This window comes from Lactuca virosa, chromosome 9, assembly GCF_052849685.1.
Source record: "Lactuca virosa cultivar CGN04683 chromosome 9, Lactuca_virosa_CGN04683_v6, whole genome shotgun sequence".
Lineage (NCBI taxonomy): Eukaryota > Viridiplantae > Streptophyta > Magnoliopsida > Asterales > Asteraceae > Lactuca > Lactuca virosa.
In genome coordinates, this window is record NC_136434.1 from 166,564,046 (window position 1) to 166,582,293 (window position 18,248).

The 18,248-nt window shown below is 39.0% G+C and overlaps 1 non-coding gene across 1 annotated transcript; it reads right to left on the reverse strand.

Annotated features, from left to right (window-relative positions):
• Positions 1–13,786: 13,786 nt before the first annotated feature.
• Positions 13,787–13,893, reverse strand: LOC145141724 (small nucleolar RNA R71). Its single transcript, XR_013722919.1, has one exon. It is a non-coding gene; the product is annotated as a small nucleolar RNA R71 (small nucleolar RNA).
• Positions 13,894–18,248: the final 4,355 nt, after the last annotated feature.

The window sequence follows — 18,248 nt, forward strand, 5'->3', positions numbered from 1 at the left end:
TGATACGATTACATTTCATCTGGTGAACGATAAAAAGGTCAGGCTAACCAAGAAACTATTTTGTCAAATTCTTGATATTCCGAATTCGCCTCCATAAAGTTCATTTACTTTTCCACAAATCATCACATGTTCGATGAGATGGGATATCAGCCACCATTGTCCAAGATTAGTGATTTTAAGAAATCTGGACTTCCAAGAATCTGGAATTTCTTATTTGGAATTTTTCAAAGATGTTTGACTGGGCGATCCGCTGGTCTTGATAAAGGAAGGATGGAAGTTTATGCCATGGTTGCTGGCATATATTATGATATTCAAGTGGACTATTCTACTCAATTATGGAAGGAATTTCGAAAGGGTGTAGAATATACGAATGTTATTCATGGCATTTCGTGTGCAAGATACTGGAGCTTGATCTTGCAACATTTCTACAATAAGGAAGGTATTTTAGTACCCAATGATGAAGAAAGAGCAGTTTTTCAACCATACCACTATCCGAAGGATGTTACAGACAGTGCTGAAATTTTTCCATCAGTTGCTCGTATTCCCGATGCAATGCTTAAAAGGGTCGATCCTTCGAATTCAGTTTTAGTGGCATATTTGCAAACATTGATTCTACAATCGAAACTGGCGTACTACTGGATAGAGAAGATACGAAATCCAAGAAGACGAAGAAGAATGAAACTGAGTCAAAATCTTCGAAATCTCCCAAGAAGAAGCCTGAAACTGTTGAAGTATCTGTTACTGAGACTCAAGTGGTTGAGTCCATTCTTGAGGAAACACAAGAAAATGTTATCATTCCTTCGAAGACTGGAATGTTTCGAAGAATTAAAATGAAGTCATCCCATAAACGCAAGTCTCCCACACAACAAATGATTCGAAAGCCTCAAATCACTCATCAAGGCGTTTTAATTAGGGAAGTGCCCACACCTGTTTCTCCTGTGTCAAAGAAACGAAGGGCTGAAGATATGGCAAAACGTTTGTCGAAGAAGAAGAAGAAGAAGACTCGCAAACTTGTGATTTCTACTGAGTCAACCGAAGATGAAGGTGAAAGAATTCCAGAAACTCCAGAGTTTACTCTTATCACAGAAAGTTCTACTCCTGCGAAGACAGTCGTCATACCACCCGAAGTTTCGATTGCCAAATCAGTTCCTGAGGAGGTTCGAACTTCAGGCATCCCTGCACACGTATCTGATACGGATGCAAATGTCAATATGGGTGAAGGAGGTTCGAAAAACGAAGCTAAAGGTCCATATACTTCTGCTCCTTTTGCAAATATTGTTTCCTTACCATTATCTTCTACTCCTTTTACTTCGACAACAGATTCCCCAACATTCGAACACATTCTTGATCAACCCTTTACTTCTATTTTTTCTTCTCAATCTACTGAGCCACCCAAATCAAATTCACCTGTTGAAGAAACTGTTTGTATGGAGACAGAGACTGATAATGAGGGGCTTGGCGGAATGTTTGAAGATTTGGAGTTTCATGAAGAAGAAGAGCAGTTTCCAGATCACATGCTGATGACCATGAAGCAGTTTAAGATTTTAAATCAAAAGTTGAATTCTGTCATTCAATCTCAAGCAGATCTCGGGGTTGGTTCGTCTGTTTCAACTATTGAAGTTGATTCGTTGCTGAAGGTCTTTGAATCCAGAATCATAAGTAAAGTATCGGGGATGATTAAAGATTCTGAATCTCGAGTCTTGGAGAAGATTGATCATAATGATCAAAACAATGAACTTCGGATCAATTCTCAGAATTCAAAGTTTGCTGGTAATCTGAGAGAATTGAAGAATGTTGCAAAGGAACGACATGTTCTTTTTATTCAAGATGTGAAGAAAGTTCGAGAGGATGTCAACTTGCAAATTCACGAACTTCGTGAAGATATGAAAAGAGAAATAGCAACTGTTCAACATGACTATGCATCATTGCATCAAAAGGTTGATATCATTTATGACGCAGTCACTCGATTTGTTAAGTTGATATCAGAAAGTGCAAGCTTTGACGAAGTGCTTAAGTTGCTTAAGGAGTTAAAAGAGATTTCTGATAGGTCGGTTTCTTCTCCATTGATTACTCCTGAATTTTTATCTCAGAAGTTTATACAATTCGAAGCCATTCTCAATAAACAACTCGCTCCTCTCTTTCGCATATCAAGCCTTCTTCCAACAACAAATGCCCCGCCTGTTTTCACAGGGGTGCAAGGGGGAGAAAGAAAAACTACTGAGTCGAAGGCTAGTGGTGAGGATGCGAAAGTTGTAGGAAAAGTTTTTTCTTCAAAAATTCCAACAACAAAACCAATATTTGTTTCTGCTGAAATGGTTACTTCAACAGTCGTAACAACAATACCAATTGCAAGACCAATTTCGAAAGGAATTGTGATTGGTAAATCTTCGGAGACTGGTGGGAGTGGTTCGAATCCAAAAGAAACAATTGATAATCCAGCCTTGAAAGATAAAGGGAAATCAATTCTTGTGGAAAAATCGAAAGAAGAAAAGAAGGCTGAAGCAGAAGCTGAAATTGAAAAACTGAGGATTATCCAAAGCATTATGACTCAACGAGCTAGTGATCCGAAGGGAATGGATAAAGGTGATCCAGCCAAACATTATAATTACGAAACAATCGAGGCCAAGGTTGCGTTCAATCACATGTATACATTCGAAAAGAAACCAAAGAAAAGCTATTTGGTCACAAACACTGATGCAAACCAGCTGGATTTTCCCATAAACGAAATGATGTTTATCATGCCTCAGTTCAAAGCAGAAGGGAATTTTAAAAATAAATATGAAGGTACACACATGAAAATTCGTTTTCATGCTGTTCTTGGAAAAGCCCCTGAGGAAGTATGGTCATTGATTAAAATCAAGAAAGTGATCAGTATGAAGAAGGATGTGATTTTCGAAAACACAGTCCAGAATGTTAAGTATGTGGTTGCCAGGGCAAATGGAAAGATTTGCGAATTTACGATTGCTGATTTTCCTTTGATGAACTTGTATGATCTCATACAAGTTGCTTTGCTCTTAAAAGACAAATCATTTTCATTCCTTTAAAACACTGAACCGGATGAATTCAAGCTTGGAGTTGCTCACATCAAGATTTTTATCGAAAATTATTATGAGTGCTTGGCACTAACAGATGTGGAGTTAGCTACTGCCAAGGGAATGGAAATAAAAGCATTGATGGCTCCTACGAAGACTCAGGCGGATTTGAAGAAGTATGCTGATGGTGAAATTTGTCTGAAGCCTTTTGGTTTGGTCTTCGCAGGAAAAGACAAAGCTGGAAAGTCTAAACGGTTTTTATTTCAAGCAAGTGAAGTCGAGAGATATTCTACATCTCAATATACGAACTTGATTGTTCGTATGAATCATTGCAAGAAGAATAATGAAGGTGATAAGAAAGAGCTGAAGAAGATTATCTCCGGGTACACGGAGATTCGAAGAGTGTTGTTGTATTCCATCATGCTTCTTACAACTTGAAGACTTCGACTATGATTACAAAGGGGAGAGATTGTAAGGGTCGAAATGTTGTAATTAGTCGAAGTATGTTTTGGACTCTTCAAATATTTTGTAATGTATTTTACTAGGGCACTTTTATTCGAAGCTTTAGTGTCTATGCCATAGTATATTTTTTGTACGCTTTCAGTTCCCTATAAATAGGGTTATTTACTAGAGTTAGAAAAGAACTTTTTAACAGACTTGTCTCTTGTACTCTGTAAAGAATTCGAAAGCGTAATAGAGCATAACAGATCATATTTACATTCCGTGTTCAAATCTCGCACTCTTACTTGAATTCATACTCTGATTAATTCATTACTCGATTCTTTGATTCATCAGACTTGTCGTAACACTACCATCACTCCCAAACACATGTTGGTCATATCTCAAATGAATATAGTTGATCAGACTATATTGATCCCAGATATGATTACATAACTGTTCAGGTTTAACTGTAGTGTTCAACATCCAAATACTTTTATGTAGTGACACTATTTCTATATGACTGAGTGTTAGTATACTTCTTATAAAATGCTTATATTTTAAAAGTATACTTATAGTCAGAGCACTTCGGCCCCATTGTATTTATAGTTGTATATCTTTTATGAACTGATATACTGAGTTCACTATAAACAATGCTCTGATACCAATCTGTCACACCCCCAAATCAGAACGGCGGAAACATTTGAGGGTGGAGGACTTCATATAGTATCACAACAATGCATAATAGTAATGAAAGTACAACAACAACCATTATATTTACAAAGTATAGGTTTTACAACTATTTTCAAAACATAATGTATATAAACTCAAAAGTACAAGTTAAAAAGACATGAGTTTATAGATCTCCGTCTTCTCAAAAAGTTGTGGTTGTAACTGTATCACTGTTTCCCTGAGAATACAAGTAGATTTTGAAAAGGTGTCAACAATTAAGTTGGTGAGTTCACAAGGATGTTTGTAACTAAAATCTGTTTTCTTGTTCATTGATAAAGTAAACATGTTTTTCCCAGAAAGTCCTATATTTTCTGTTGTATATGTATTTGTTTTCTAAAATAGTATGATATAGTTTTAAATTCCCATAAAACTATGAAAAGTAAGTTTTTCTCTGTATTGCAATGGTAATTTGTGTTTATACTTGTAATATAATGTATTATAGTCTTATAATTAAATAAAACTACGTGAAGTGTTACTTATTCATACACTAATCATTTAGTTCAATATTAAATCTGTGAGTTATTGTAACCATACTAGATGACTTAGGATGGCCTGAACACGACGTTCTTCAGGCATCGTAAAAGTTATAACAATTGTCACCACAGGTCTGCCGACCTAGCTGTTGCAAGCAGCTTTGGTGCGGGATTGTTAGTCCCGTATAGATCTATACACAAGTGTCACGTTCCCATTCTGTAACATCCCGTTTTAAGTTGAGTAATTAAATAATAAATCAGGAACCCCGGGAAGTAATTATTATTATTATTTTATATTATTTGAGCCCAAAATGTAATAATAATTAGTGGGGTGTTGGTTCCAGGAAGCCAAATGGCAAGAATTGAATATCCAAGGATTAAAGTATAATTTTGGGGACTTAATTTGTAAGGATTTATGAAAATAGGGACTAAAGAGTAAGTTCTGGACCTAAGATGAGAAGATTTTGTAGAGGAGGGGTTGTTTTGTAACTGTTGGGCGTATATTGAAAAGAATTGTGGGAGCAAGGGTTTAAAGGGGAAATTAAGGATTTGTTTTGAAAGAAAATAGAGGAGGAGGGACTATTCCTGTCATTATGGTTCGAAGTTTGAAAGGGACGGGTATATAGTATTCGCATCCCCTGTAAACCCTAACCCTAGATTCATTGTTCCCAGCCGCCAACTTCACCACCCTTATACCCCCTCTCCATCCGGTCGCTACCCTCCCTCTCGCCTTCAACCGCCGCCACCTCTTCTAGTGAAGCCGGAAGCCACCGAATGACTGCCATTACCACTCCGATGACGGGATTGAAGGCCAACTTTGAGGCTGCTGTTGCTATTTCCTCTATCGACCGTTCCTTTTCACCCCGAGGCGTTGTCCGACTCACTGTTGTTGTCACCGCTGGGTTGCGTCGCCGCCGAGAAACGTCATCGCTGTGCCACCGCCGTTGAAGACGAAGACCACGGTCGGAATGGAAGAAACACGCCAGTGACAATCGTTGTTACTGCTCTTGGTGAAGAATCGTGCCTTCTCTTCTCTCTTCACCGTTCTGTGTTGCTGCCACATCGTCGATGCCGCTTCGACAGCTGTTCCGATGCCGCCAGGTCGTCTACACGCCACACGCCGCTGCGAGAATGATTAAGCATCGGGTGTGTGATGCCATGTTGTGTTGGTCTCTGTGTGAGTGGGTTTTGTCGAACGGAAGGCGTGAAGAACCACCATGGCAGCCGGCCATGGTGGCTGCCACCGATAATGAGGCTGTAGCCACTGACCGCCGCTGCTGTTCCGCCGTTTACCACCCCGAAGGGCCGTCGTGTTTATGTTTCACGCGGGTTCAAGTGGGCTGCTACTTCAAGTTCGTGTGGGTGTTTTTCTCTGCTATAGTTTGTGTTGTGTGTGTAGTTTGTTGGCCGGAAAAGTCACCACCACCGTGAGGTGGTGGCTGCCACCATGTACCACCGTGTGTGGTTGTATTTTACTGTATGTGTGCTTGTCCATTTGGTATTTTTATTGTAATATTGGAACCGCAGTTGGAATAATGAAAAGAAAACTGAAAACCACCGCCGTAGGGTGGTGGTTGCCGCCACCGGCCGCCGTGTCGGGTGGCGGTGTGCCTTGTTTGGTTTGTGACTTGTTAGGATGTTTGGACAAGGGACTACTAAACCCTAATGGGCCTAGTGATATCATAGTGGACCTAATAAACCCTAATTGGTCAAAGGACCTAGCTTTTGGGCCTATTGGGCTAATATGGGATGGAAACCCTAATTAGGGTTTAGAAAACCCTAATATTGGAATTATGGGCTTGGACCTATCGGGACCCACATTTGGGCCATTTGAATGGAATTGTGTATTAAGCCCGACTTCACCATATGATATACCTAGTAGAGTAATGGACTTAATGGATTAAGTCCTTATGGGTTAAGTGAGAAACACCTAACCCTAATTGTCATTTTATGTGAAACCCTAGTTTCACTTGGGCTTTGTGTTGGGCCTTTCTTTTGGGTTTTGGTAATTGGATTATTAATGGGCCATCCAAGAATAATCATATGGACTAGAATATGTTGATGGGCTTAGGGTAAGGCCCATATGAGGGTGTGGGCCCAATTTGGAAAATTGGGCCATATGTTGGGCTTTGGCCCATTACTTGACTATTGAGCCTTTAGTGTGTGAGTTGGACTTTGGGCTTGGAACCCAATTATTAATTGGGTGTTGTCTGATGTCGACAGTTCGGGAATCTGTCAACAAGCAGCTGGAGTTTTATCGGTGGGACTTCAGCAGTGTCAGGTTTGTTATCCTCACTATATCAACAGGGTCTAAGGCACCAATGTCGGTCCTTTATAGTTTGTATTTGGATTATTGCATGATATGCTTTGCTGATTTACATCCTGGTAGTTAGGATGGTGATATGCTATGTTAGTGACCAGTTAGGTCGATATCCTGGTTCTAGGTTGCTGATATGTTTATCGATCTGTTAGATCGGCGTCCTGGTAATTAGGACGGTATTCTGTTTAGTGACGTGGTTAGGGTCGGTATCCTGGTATATAGGATGATGCTATGTTAGTGACCGGTTAGGTCGGTATCCTGGTTAGGATGTTGCTATACTATATGATATGCTAGATCGGTTTGTCTGTCTATGGACTGTTATGTGATTACCTGTTATATGTGCACATGGTTATTTGCTTGATGTTTGGGTTGAGGCGGTCCTGCTTCGTGCTGAAGGCCAACATACCCTACGAGCGGTCCGGATAGACTATAGGCCCGTATGGCGGTCCAGTCATACCGAAGGCTCGGGATAGATCCAGATAGACTGTAGTCCCGGTGCGGGCGGTCCAGTCATACTGTAGACTCAGAGAGTGGACCGGGTGGACTGAAGGCCCGGTGCGGGCGGACCAGTCACACTGTATACTCGAGATGCATGGCTGTTCTGTATTTGTTGATATGATATGATAATGGTTATATGAGGTTGGTACTCTGGGGAAAACTCACTAAGCTTCGGGCTTACAGTTGTTGATTTTATTTCAGGTGTTTCTGATGATCACAGGAAGGCAAAGGCGTGATTGTGCACCTCCTCATATTTTCATGATTGATTCTGGGGATACTCTGATGTCTGAACCATTTTGAAAACAAACTGTAATAACTTCATGGTTTTAAAATGTATTAAAAAGTTTAAATTTGGCTTGAATTTTTGGGGTGTTACACACTCAAGGAGATTCTGGTTATAATTTCAGGACTTTTGTTGGTACTTGGAAAAGTACATGAAGGTAGTCTCACAAATACTATATTGATGATTAAGCGTAAAAATATTGAAAGATTACTGTGTAATAAATACACTCTAAATGGGTTTCATAAACTGTATAAAATATAGTTTATAAGTTTGTTTTTAGTAAAGTAATCTATTTGTTTTCTAATAGTTATCCTCTGTTTGTTTTCCGATATGTACCATGTTTGTTTTCCTGTTATGTACATTGATACTTGAAATTAATGAATGAGTTCTGTAAACTATACCTATTATATTTTAGTTGTTTTTTTACTGTAAATAAAATTTGTAATACTGTTATTACATGAAATTCTCTGTTTGTATCTAAGTAGTATCAAATAGTTTGAAAACTATCTTATAATTATATAAATATAATATTTATATAATTGTGATTAATTAAATCTTTGATTTAATAATTTTCCCCAAGCCCACAACCAAACAAGGAACGGGAAATGGGATGAAATTATAACAATTTAAAATATACTAAAACATTTATAATCTTTTAATATATTAACACAATTTTATTGTGTTTTACTTGTATTCCCCCCCCCCCCCCCCCAAAATAGTTAAAAATCATAAAAATGTAGGGGTATGAACTCACTTGATAAGAGATGATTCGAGCAGAGTTTCGTTTCTTAGAAAAGAGTTTTTGATGAAAAGTCAGCTTTACATGCAGGGCGTTCCTGTGAGGAGCGTTGAGCGTTCCGCTACGCGGGGCGTTCCCTTCGTACGTGGGGCGTAAGTATACGCATCAGGTTCTCGGATACGTGGCTTGGACGTGTCATGGTGCGAGGAAACGTGTCAATTGTGTAAAGAAGAGGGTGACGTGGCCAGCTCCGAACCATGTGTATACGAACGCGGGGCGTAACCCTCTACGCAGCGCGTTCCCCTTCGGACCATTCTTGATATTTGGGCCATAAATTTCTAAAATTCATAACTTTCGCGTACGAGCTCCATTTTTTACGGTCTTTATATCCACGCGTAGGTGAGATCAAGCTCTACAACTTTTCTTTAGACTTCGTTGGCTAATTTTGACTTTATTTTTAAAGTTATATTTTTAATAGGCCGGGACAGGAAAAGTCCGTTAAAAATTCATAACTTCTTCATCTGACGTCCGTTTTCGTCTGTCTTTTTATTGTTGTACTACTATTGACGAGATCTTCAATTATCGTTTAGGTTGCATCGGCTAAAAATCACTCGATCTTTATTTCGAGTGTTTAGTTGTGTACTGCGATGTCAAATCTTAGAAAAATCATAACTTCATCATGTATTTGGTTCTTTGCTAGTTGCGTATCGCCCACTTCAGCCCAACACAGATGGGATCTGCACTTACGACCATAGAGAGCTTCAAAGGGTGCAACTTTAATACTAGTGTGATGTTGGATAAGGTGTCTAAGTCCATAACTTATTTGGTATATAGTTGACCCGACCCGGCATGGTCTATTTGGGTTGCACTTCACCCGAACTATTTATATGGATAACATTATGAGAAGAGTATATTTGCGGCCTAATAATATATTATAAGTTATAATATATTAATATGAAATTGTATTATTTAATTAGTATTGATCTTAAATTAATTATGAATTAATTTAGTGATCATAAGGTGACTAATTAAATAATGGGCTATTATATTTATATGGTGTGGGCTAACACTCATTAGAAAATGGGCTAAGCTTAAATGGGAGTCCATGGATGATCCATGGAGCTTTTTACCCATGGATCCTTGGAATGGAAAAAGACATGGGTTATTAGGGTTTGCATGGTTCATAACCCTAATCATCTACACTATATAAAGAGGCTTATGGTGCTTGAAAAGACATTATGTGTGTGTGCATAAGGTGTGGCCGATTTCTAGAGTATTAGGGTGCTCTCTCATAAGCTTTCCAAGTTTGTGGTGATTTGTGATTTCCATTTGAGGCATTCACATTATTGGTGCTTGGCTCTCAAACTCCCAAGGAATCAACTCACTAACAAAGGTATGTAATTCTTCTAGTATCTTTTATGTTTAAAAGTACCCCATGTATGCTAGATAGGTTATGAACCTTGGAAAATTATTTTGCATGTATTATAGACAAACATAGATCCAAGGTTTCTAGTGTTACATGAACACCTTAGGAGTGTTAATTTGCTCAAAACCCAACAGTGGTATCAGAGACTAGGCTTGTTTGTTGATACTTGATGCAAAATTGTGTTAAAAATCGAAATTGTTTGTTGTATGAACAGTGGACTCGTCGAGTCCATGGGGGGACTCGACGAGTCCAAGTGAAGATTCATCCTGCTCGTCGAGTAGGTTCATGCACTCGACGAGTAGAATGAACTGACAGCAGATTTTCGACTTTTGTTGCTGGAAATGGACTAGAAACATTACCCTAAACTGTTTTGGTGTTTTAAAACCTGTTTTAGATGGTGTAATGTTTATGCTAATCCATTTACAATGGCTTATATCAAAATTGCATGATTATATGTGTTCATATGTTCTTAGAATTTTTGATATGATATTCATGTTCTTATGAATTATTGTTAGATCATAGGAATTATTTGCTGAATTGTTTATTAATAATTCTTGGTCATTTATGTGTTTTAATGGAGTCCATAATTTGTCCTCAAGTTATGGATTTCCAAAGGTCACTTTCATTTATGCACACTTAAAACACATAAGTTACATGAAAATGAAGAGTCTTCATTTTTATGAACCTTTAATTCATAAGTTATGAAATGAAAAGTTTTGAATAGTTTCAAAACTTGTCCTCAAGTTTTGGAATTTGTAAAGTTACACACACTTTAATATACATTAATTCCAAACCCTTAGAGTTTTAAAAGTTAAAATTCAACCCTTATACTATTTATAACATTAATGGTTAATTATTATATATATATGTATAAGATTAAGTCGTTTTACCGTTAGTAGGCCTCATTCACGAAGCCGGTCTATAAGGGGGGTATAAGGTTGTTGCCTATAAAATGGCATCTTAATGGGTGTCCATTCTCACCCACCGCTTCCTTGATCGGTGGAGGTTCGTTAGCCGAACGGGTAGGACAATGACTTTAAATTCTCATTAAAAGTATAATGATTATTATAAAGTAACTAAACCTTTTATAAATTCCCAATCTTAGTTACTTTAGGAAAATGTGAATATGGTGCTAACCCATGAAATTCACACTTTGTACCTTACCAAGTCGTTGGTGGAGCGTGTGTCGTTAACCAGCACACGAACTTGGACTAGTAAGGATCACGAAGGGTGACTTAATGTTTATCATAGATCGGTGGAGCGCGTGTGGTTAACCGGCACATTGATTAGGTGATAATATTAAGGGTACCAAGTGAATTTGCATGGTTATTCACACCTTGTTTTGTGATCCTCGGCATCCCAGTCACAAAACTTGAAGGGCACAATCGAGATTGAAACATGCCATTGAAAAGTTCAATGGATCTCAAAAGAATCTAGGAATTTCAAAACCAATTAAACCTAATAATTCATTTCGTTTTCATGGTGGAAATTGGTGAATCGTCATTCACCTACCTTCAAACATGTTTAGCCCTATATTTAGTATAAAGTTTTATCATTTATTAGCTAATTAATTGCATATTATGGACAAAAGGTACTTAATTATGTTTGAATTATATTTTCAGTCCAAAAGAAGTACTCGGAAGCAAAAGGAAGCAGGAGTAGCTATCGGGAAGCTTTGGAGTGAACAAAAGAAGAAAGGATCAAAAAACACAAAGGACTCGGTGAGTAGGGACGTCTACTCGACAAGTTCCCGCGAAGATTCTCGAAGCAGGGGAGTCCTTGACTTGCCGCACACGGGAATTTAATGAGGGACTCGACGAGTCGGTTGTGGACTCGACGAGTCGAGACGAATCTATAAAAGAAACCCTCCAGATCGATAGACGGGACTTCTGAGAACCCTAGGAGGAGGAGCTGCGATCCAGAACGAAGAGAGATATCTGGAAGAGTGAAGATTCAACCCAATTCAAATTTTAAAGGACAACTAAGGCAAACCTTGATTTCTCTTAACTGGATCTAGTACTTAAACCATGTTTATGTTATTGAATTTTGTTTTTGAGTTTTCTACTGCCTTAATTATGAGCTAAACTTGCTAACTTCTGTTTGGGTAAGACAATTTTGAGACTATGATTTGATTAATGGTAGGATTAACTTTAAATTGGTGATTTTGTTGAATTAAGCTTGTTAGAGATCCTTATGCATTAACCATAACTATTTTCTGTTAATAGGAAGACAATTAGGCTGCATGAACATCTCTTGATTGTTTACCTCACGTGATTTATGTGAACACTTGATTATGTGCTTAGGATTAGTGAATATGAAACTAGGATTAATTAGAGAATGGGTAGGTTAATGTGTGAGCTTGTTTGATAAACCAACAACAAGAGGTTAATTAAATTGACAAATTGATTAACCATTACAAGTCTTATTCAACCCGAATAGATAACCTAGGGAATTAATTAATTTAGACAACTGGCCACTGCTTGAATTAGTTTATTTTCTAAGGATTAGCATAGCGAATGTGAATCTAATCACTTGAATCGGTAGCCAATAAAAGGTTAATCCATTGCACCATTACCATTAAATCAACCATAGGATCAATTGAGTCGAACCTGAACAGAAGTCCTTTTAGATATTGAATTTAGTTGGTCTTTGCTTGCTTAGTTGTTAGTTATTTAGTTAAGTTTTAGTTTAAGTTTCTAGTCTTGTAAAACTAGAGAAAACCCTAATTTTATTACTTGTCTCTTAGATAATATTAGTTATTAGTTTTAATTTTTCGTTCCCTGAGTTCGATACCCTACTTATTTAGCCATACCACAATTGATAGGTCCACTGCCTTTTGTGTGATAATTTATAATTAAGAGTAGGTTTAAAACTAGTTGGTTTTACACACATCAAGTTTTTGGCGCCGTTGTCGGGGATCGGTTCAAAAATTAACTCTAATTCCTAGTCTTATCGATCCTTTGTGTGAGATTTATCTTAAACAAAGTTATTTCTTAGGTAATTTAGGAATTAGGATAGGTTTTAATAATTTTCAGTTTTTAAGTATTTTGCTGTTTTTGCTCTGAACTCGCCGAGTGCGGTCGAAGCTACTCGGCGAGTCCATCGCTGTTATACATTTTCATTTTTCATTTTATTTTATTTTTGTTCCTTTTACGCGTTTTCCTTGTTTTGTTTGCAGGCATTACATGACCAGAGGATCCAACACACCCTTGGTTCCTCCACTTGAAGATCCAGAATCCGCTTTGAGGAAAGACAAAGGCAAGGGGGTTGAAAGCTCTAACACACCTAAGAACTCACCCTTGAAGAATATCATATATGTCTTTAGCAAGAAGAAGAGCAATAAATCAGGAGGATCCAGCATTTCCTTGGCAAACGAAGACCCAATCAAGGAGGACATCAAATACAACTCCGAATCCGAACTCGAGGAAGAGAGCGACTTTGAAGGCGAACTAGCTAACCCTATGGCTAACATCGATGAAGTTCCCATAGGGGAATGGAAGAAGAGAATGCGTGACGATACTGGGCCAGGGCTTGTGCAACCCGCAATTCCCGCAACTGCCAACTTTGAGCTTAAAGGTCACATACTTGCTCAACTAAAGGAGATTCCCTTCTACAGTAAAGATCACGAAGATGCCTATAAACACTTGGATGAGGTCAACGATGTAGATGATTATTTTAATGTTCCAAATGTGCCTCGCGAGACCCAACTGCTTCGTATGCTTCCCGTCACGTTCAAAGGTGCTGCAAAGGATTGGCTCAAGTCACTCCCTCCCGGATCCATCACTACATGGGCTAAGATGAAGGAGGAATTTACTAACCAGTTTTTCCCACCTTCAAAGATAGCCAAGTTGAAGAAAACTATTGCCAACGTTGAACAACAAGCTGGAGAGTCCCTTTATGAGGCATGGGAGAGATACAAGGGCCTACTAAGGAATTGCCCACATCACGATCTTAATAGCCAACAAGAAGTCTCCATTTTTTATGATGGGGTAAATGTGACTACAAGGCAGCTTCTTGACTCGCAAGGACCGCTCACCAAGAAGCCACCCCCGGTGATCAAGGAATTAATTGAGGAATTCTCTAAACATTCTAGAGAATATCATAACCCACGGAATGAAGTAAGTAGAGGGGTGGTGAACACTGTAAACGATAGCATGGCGGCAATGATGGCTAAACTAGATAGTTTAGATCGGAGGATGACTAAGATGGATCAAACAATTCATGCTATTCGGGTTGGATGTGAAAATTGCAACGGACCTCATCTTACTAAAGATTGTGATTTGGATGAGAATGGAAACAAGAAAGCTCAAGTATTCTATTCGAGTGGCGATAGATTTGATGATAATTAGCGGAAACCGAAGAAGGAATGGCTCCCGTATGACGAGTACAAAAAGGCGAGGGTGGAGAAGTACAAGCAAAAAGAACGGGGTTTCTATCAAAAGGAGGAACCGGTTATGGAAAAGAGAGTTGATTTGGAAGAGATGTTCACAAGGTTTGTAGCTGCGTCCGAGAAGAGACACAATGATACCGACATTGAATTGAAGGAACAACAAGTAATGCTTAAAGATCATCAAGCTATGATGAAAGATCAACAAAATTTGCTTAGAAATCAGCAAGCCTCCATTCACAACATTGAAAAGCAGATAGGACAGCTTGCACAACAAATCAATCAAAGAATACTTGGTGAACTTCCGAGAAATACCGAACAAAATCCAAAAATGTCGCATCTAAATGTGATAACCACTAATTCTGAAAAAAATTTCACTCCTTTGACCTCTATTCAGAAGAAACCCAGTAAGGTGCAAATAGAAGAGGGGATTGAAAGGAATTCGAGCAAACCCGACTCGACTCGCCGAGTCGGTATAATGGACTCGACGAGTCCGAGAGTTGATGAGAAAAATTGTTCTCTTTTGAAATCTTACAAGCCCCCTTTGCCATTTCCAATCCGAGCCATACCAGTTGAGCAGATTCAACAGTATAGAAGATTTATGGAGCAAGTGAGAACCCTCCAAGTGAACATTACATTTGTTGAAACAATACTTCATACACCCAAGTATGCAACTTTGCTTAAGAACCTCTTCATCACTAGACAAAATATGGAAGAAGTTGCTGAAGTATTGCTAAATGAACTGCCAGAAAAGAGGGGTGATCCTGGAAGCATCTCCATACCTTGTCAATTTGGGAATATAATCTCTACTCATGCGTTGACCGATTCGGGTGCAAGCATTAATCTAATGCCATATTCTTTCTTCAAGAAGCTAAATTTGCCGGAGCCAAAGCCGATGCATATGAAGATTCATTTAGCCGATAAGACAATAATAAATCCAAGAGGAGTATGCGAAGATCTTCTCATCAAAGTCGATAAATTTGTGTTTCCCGTGGACTTTGTAGTGCTTGACATGGAAGAAGACCCTAGAGTTCCAATCATTCTTGGAAGACCATTTTTGAATACCGCTGTGCAATAGTCGATATGCGCGAATCTACACTAACACTAAGGGTAGGGAATGATTCAGTGTTGTTTAAAGCGGAACAAGAGAAAAAGAAAGAAGGGATGAAAAACGGGGAAATTTCCTTAGTGGATTTGGATGATGAAGTGTTAGAAAGAGAGCTTGCACTTTTACAAGAAGAAAATCCAAACAAATTTCTATTACCTTCTGAAGGGAATTTCGATGCTGGAGAAGATTTAAAGGAAATAGAAAGGTTGTTGGGGGAAGCTGAGTCAGAAGAAACAACAAAAATTGTGGAAACATTACAGACTCGCCGAGTCGCATCGACTGACTCGACGAGTCCAATCGAGAACCTCAAGAATCATGAAGATCTTAACTTGCTTCTTACAAGTTCCTTTTCTGATCTTGACATGTACACTTCTCCTGATCCTTTGGGAAGTCCAATAGAAGAGGATGAGATTGTGGAAAACTTTAACTTCCAACACGCACAATTGGCTTACCTTGACACCATGATAAAAGAAGAAGCGATTCAACTTGACAAGAGGGTAAGTTTGGAAGAAAAGGAGAATGCAAGGGGTTGGAATAATGATGTGAATAACTCATCCATTGAGTCACTCATGGCTAATCGAAAGATCGAGTCAATTACAATCAAGAGAACCAAACCTCGAGCCCGAGTGTCTACTAATTATGAAGTATGTGCATTTGAACCACCGGATTATTTAGAAGATAATGAGGAATCCTTAATATCAAGTGAGGATAAGGTGGCAACTATATGGGAAATCGAGATTGACAAAGAAGGAATACAAAAGATGGTTCCAAGGAACAGGGTGAAGAAGAAAAAGGTTGGGAAACGGATCAGTTATGCTATACAAGAGGATGCTGTGAGGAAAAGGAGAGACGAATTGAGACGGGCGTATAAAAGAAAGATACATGTTTACAAGACAAAGTTTAAACAACAAAAGATTAAGTGTGAATTACCGATGGAGGAAAACGAAGAAACGTAGAGCGGGAAGGAGTCCAGCTATCGTCTCCTAAAAAAGAAGCGCTTCCGGGAGGCAACCCGATTTTAGAGTTTGCTTTTCTTTCCTTTATTTCTCATTTTCTCATTTTTATTTTTCTTAGGATCTGTTTTTTTTATCAATCTTTTTCTTCTGTGCTCTTGATGATTGCTTGAGGACAAGCAAAGCTCAAGTGTGGGGTGGTGGCATTTTTTTCAAAATTTTATAGAGCAAAGCATCGTACTCGTCGAGTCCATACTCTTACACGGCGAGCCCGTTCAATGAATCCCGATTACACGCGAAATCGAATTGCTACTCGGCGAGTAGGTCCGCCTACTCGACGAGTCCATATATTACCCGAAAAAAAAATTATTTTACATTCTGTAAAAGAGGGGTTTTTACCCTAAATTACAAACACTTTCAGCCATTCATACGAGCCGCCACCCCCATACTCGACGTGCACTCTCTCAAGCCTTCATCTTGAATATTCTCTTCTTTTGCGAATTCAACCAACAAGGTAACAACTTTAGCTCTTAATCCTTTACAAGTTTCGATCTTTGGTGAAATATCACCCTTAACTTCTGGAAAATCCCGATTTTGAAGACTGGGATTTTAGGGTTTCGATTTTTGACAAATTAGGACGTTTTAGACGTAATTTTTTACAATCATATGCTCCTGGAACATACCGAAGCAAACCCCTGAAATAATTTATGGATTTGGCTGGTTAATTTCATCAGAACAGATCTGGACTCCCGCAGTTCGTCCTACTCGTCGAGTAGTTCGTGGACTCGGCGAGTCCATGCTATTGATGCCCAGTATTCTGCCATTTTAAATACTTTCGGTATTTTGCTTGTGGTTTTCTTGTTTCTTTGCTGTGCAGGAAATATGTCCAGGAGGGGGCAAACTTCAAGAGGGGGCAGTCATGGGAACTTTCCATGGCTTGATTTTCCTCAAATAACTTCAAAATCTTCACTTGCACGTGTAAAAAACAGGGTGGAGGCATTAAAGCGCAAGGAGATCTACGTTCCTAATGAACTAGATTGGACATGGATAGGACAAGTTGGGTTGGAGGAAGAGCTGAACCGTTATTTGATCAAATCTGTTGAAGTTAATGGGGTACCAGTAGTTTGTGACGGGTGGGCTCGATTATTCAAGGTTCAGGAACCCGTGTATCAAGAGTTGTGCTGGGAGTTCTTTGCCACCATTTCTTTCCGGGGTGGTAATGACTACTACAGCCCGAATGTTATTTCATTTTGCCTTGGAGGAGAACTGCGTCAGTGCAGCATGGCAGGAGACTTGGTATTTATGATCAACACGTGATAATGTCTGAGACTTTTGAATCTTTCTTGGAGCAATGCCATAAAGACTTGCCCGAAGGAGTGGTTGCATCAACTTGGTGGACCACAATTGCAAACCGGGTTTACATTCCTTCATCCGCTCAAGAGGGGAGCATATGTTCCCCGATTCATCGCTTGATTCATCGCCTGATCGCTAGTTCTGTTGATATGCGAAAGGATGACGATAAAGTCCCTACTTTATATATTTTCTACATGTGGAGTATTATCACTCCCAATGTCTTTTGTAATTTGCCATATTGTATGGCGAAATATTTAGCGGAAGGGGCAGTTAAGGAGCGGGTCACTTCAAAGATTAACGGGGGAATGTTTGTTACAAGGCTTGCAAGGACTTATGGTATTTTGGACCGACAAGAGGCACGGGCATTAACAATGGTTCCTAGTCCTCCCTTTAGCACAACATTATTCAGGAGGGCTAGGATTATTGAGGATTTTGGTGGGAGGCACATTTCTATCCCCAATGATGATGAACCATTAGTGCCGGAGGAGCCAGGAAGACGGGTGAGG